The 3,591-nt window shown below is 54.1% G+C and overlaps 1 protein-coding gene across 1 annotated transcript in view; it reads left to right on the top strand.

Moving 5' to 3' along the window:
• Nucleotides 1–50: 50 nt before the first annotated feature.
• The window catches only part of LOC109294880 (cathepsin L1-like), an 8,912-nt gene continuing 5,371 nt past the window's right edge, over nucleotides 51–3,591 (top strand). Inside the window, exon 1 of the mRNA XM_019513424.1 lies at nucleotides 51–180. The gene's annotated coding sequence lies outside the window, so the exon portion shown is untranslated. The remainder of the gene's footprint in view (nucleotides 181–3,591) is intronic.

Genomic DNA, 3,591 nt, shown 5'->3' with positions numbered 1-3,591 from the left:
CGGGGGGGGGGGGGTAGGGGGGGTCTGGCAGGAAGTTGCACGTCTCTAAGTCTCTGAAGCTCCCCAAGAGGAGACACTAGCGTCCCCGAGGCCCTTAGAGAGAGGAGCTGCCTGCCTTCCTCCCCGCTGCCTCTGGAGACCCAGGTGACAGGTCACAGCAGAACTTCTGTGTTTCGTGAGGTTTGTTCCTCTCCCTGTCGAGTCTTCACAGCTGCTTCAGTTCTGAAAGAGCAATCAATAGGGCTTCTCTTCCCAGCCTGCCAGCTTCTCCTTTCCTTTACCTCCTGGCTCCTTAATCTTTCTTCCAGGCAAGGCGGTCTAGGTGGGAGGTGACCAGCTGCTGCTCAGCCTGTTTGGATCTGCAGGTCTGAGGCAGGCTGTTGCACTGGGAGCGTGCAGTTGAATTGCTGCTGCAATATATACCGACGCAGTGCTTGTCTTGAACTTAAAATGTCGGATCCCTCAAGCTCTCCCCTGGACTGTAGGATGCAGGTGGGGTTTGAGAGCCTCAAAATCATTAGCTTGGAAATCAGTCGATCTCAATCCTGACCTGTTTCGCTGTGCGGCAGGCTTACTGGGGGCCGAAGAAGAAATGCAAAGAAACCTCTGTCTTATCCTTCTCCACTGCCTCTTGCCTTGTACTCCAATTTACCTCTACTTAAGTCAGGTTCGAGGCATCTCTTATTACTGCAAACCCTTTATTTGGAGCCAAAGCACAACTGAACTAATTTCCTAAAGGAATGAACTGCACTTTTGGAAGTGAATGGCCTTAGTGGGATCAGTGTGAGTGAGCATGAAAAATTGCTGTTCCCTGAGAATTGGATGGATTGCAAAGCTTTGGGAGGGTGGGGAGTTCAATTAAGGTTTTTCTTAGTGGTAGGGGTGGCCTTCAAAGTAAATGCTCTGCTTTTTGGTAGGAGAACGCTTGCTTTAAAACATCTCAGATTTGCTCTTGTATTTTTACATTGGACAGACCTCAAAAAGTTTGACCAGAAAATGACTCTCTGTCCAAATACATCATTTAGCTAGCAAGCTCTGGCATTCTCGTAATCTCGTAGTAGCTAAAACCAGCAGGAAACCCTGAGTCAGAGAGAAACAGAAAGAGAAAATGTGAGCCACGCTGGAAGAGGATTGCCACATGATGGCATATTGCATGTTGTTCCGTTTGTTTGTGTTTTAAAATACTGTGGGTCTTCTAGAAGTGTGTACACACATGCACACGGTCTCAGCATTATGTGCAAGGTAAAGTAATTTCTGTGCGTCAGCGTGGGGTGGGCAGTTTCTGTGCCCCAGTGGAAGCTCTGCTATAACCAAGTTGGAGGAAGAGCCTAAAATTCACTATGAGATTGCACTGAAATCCTTGATCAGCTCCTAAGCTTCCAGTAAATCCACTTCATCCTGCGGCCGGTGTACTATTTCACCATCCAGTTTAGGAAGCAAAAGCAAAAATGAACAAGTTCTGTGGCGCTGTCCCAGTAACGAGTTGCTTGGAGGTGTCCCCTATGTCCTGCAGTCTTGTTGGCGTGTTGGGCATTGCCCTAATTAGCTAATGCACTTCAGCAACTGTGGAAAATTGTAGCTGAGCCGTATCAAAGGAAGGGATGGCGGGGGACAGGACTTGTGTCTTCAACTGGCAGCTGCGGTTGGGTTGCAAGCCCAATGTTGGGTTGAGTGTCCTTGCCCTGTAATAGTGTGCGCAGCAGCCTGGGGGGCTTGAAAAAGTGCAGTGTTTGGGTAGGTTTGAGCTGGACTGGGCACTCACGGCCATGCCCCAGGTCTGGTCATTTCTTCCAGGCCAAGGCGGGCACCAATCCATTGCCCTCCTGCCCTGGTACGGCGGAGTGAGGTGCATGCTCAGAAGCAGGGCACGCTTTTCAAAGCAGAGCACTCGGTCGCCTGCGCTTGCTTAAGTTGCATCGTCCTTCCGTGCCAGACTCGGGACGTCTGAGCTATGCAGCCAGCCCCGTTTCCTCTCTCGGGGAGAGAGCAAGGGGGAAATAGCTTGCTGGGAAGCTGATGTAGTCTCCTTGGGGATGCCCTCCGTCAACTGCTAGGGTACTGCTGAGCGGAGGTGGATCTGGGGGAAGACGCAAGATTGCTACTGGAGAGCCCAGGTTTTGTTTCCAGCAGGTTCAGGCTGTGCCTCAGTTTCTCTCCCTTTACGAAGTGGGACTTGATTTTGGGCTGTTGTATCTGAGTGTAGCAGTTTCATGTGGGGCTGGACCCAAGGAGCTGTACAGGCTGGGAGCACAGCAGCAGTCCTGGCCCTGGGGGGCAGGCAACTGCTTTCGGGGCCTGCAAGCGTAGGGGTGCTCTCCTGGGGAAGGGGAGATCGGGCAGCTGCCAGGGCGCTCTTCCCCCAATCCCCTGCCCCCCACACGCAGCTCTGTCCTCTTTAGCTGCTGCGAGACCTCAATGTGAAGCAAGAGCCTGCCCGCCTCCCCTGCAGCTTCCTCTGACCTCCTCGAGTGCTATTTCTGCCTCCTGATCACATTGTTCGCAAATGGCTCCGCTTATCAGCGCTGCGGGAGGATGTGTGATCTGCTGCCAAAGCCACAACCTGGGACCATCTAGGCTGTTAAAAAGCATAGCCCATGTTTCCTCTAGTGCCAGTTGTCACGCTGCTCTTTTGTGCCAGGCTGGGCTCTGGCCAGCTGGAAAAGCGGCTTTCCCAGAGCTGTGCATATGCGATGCTGACTTCCGACCCTGCCTGAGCTTTTACCGGCACTTGGGGCTCATCCTGCTGGGTGCCCTGGCCTCAGTGCAGCCTGGTATTTAAACACGGGCTTGGCCTCAGTGGGACTTCTCCTTGGTTTGCCTGCCTTGCTGGGCGCGCAGTACCTTGCTGGATGGCATCCTCTGCTTCTCGGTGCAGGGCTTAAAGGCACTTTCTGCATCACCCTCTGCAATTGCCAGCACTGGACAAGTAGGTCTTTGCCCCAAGTACCTTGGTCATGAGCCAGCGGTGGTGTCCCTGGTGACAGTCCCTTCTGGAGGCAGGGCAGGAAGGAGATCCTTAGCAGAAGACTTTGCAGGCAGGAGAGGGGCTGGCAGCTGAGCAGAGGAGCAGCACCGAGCTTGGGCTCCATGACAAGGTGCTGAGAGCAGAGCAGGGGAGGCTGCAGTGGTGGGTGGTTAGGAGAGGCACAGATGCTGTCCCCTGAAGGCTGTCAGCGGGAGCATCCCCCACCAGGCCTGCACTCCCCGCAGCGACAGCTGGTCTCAGCAGCGCACTGCTCATTGCGTTTCCTAACGACCTCGGGTATCGGCAAAGCGCCTGCCAGTGCTACACCCCGCAGGGCCCTGCAGAAAAGGGCCAGAAAGACAGAAGCCAGAAACCTGGCTGAGATGTGGGAGCTGCATGGGGAGGTCTGACTATGGGCAGAGCCAGCGGGCACAGAAAGCAGAGCAAGAAACCCGAGGCAGGCGGTCATGAGACCGTCCTCCCTCCCAAAAGTCGCAACATGGACCTCAGTAGGACTCCACCAAAGTCCCCACGCGGGAAAGTCTACCTCCCACCCGCTGGCTGGTCTGTCCACCTGTACAGACCCCCAGTCCCACTTGAATCTTGCTAAATATTTGCTTACAACC

The sequence above is a fragment of the Gavialis gangeticus genome, unplaced genomic scaffold (genome assembly GCF_001723915.1).
Source record: "Gavialis gangeticus isolate Ggan-Ray unplaced genomic scaffold, GavGan_comp1, whole genome shotgun sequence".
Classification (NCBI taxonomy): Eukaryota; Metazoa; Chordata; order Crocodylia; family Gavialidae; genus Gavialis; species Gavialis gangeticus.
The sequence above is the reverse complement of the archived record's forward strand: the minus strand, read 5'-3'. Positions and strand labels throughout refer to the sequence as shown.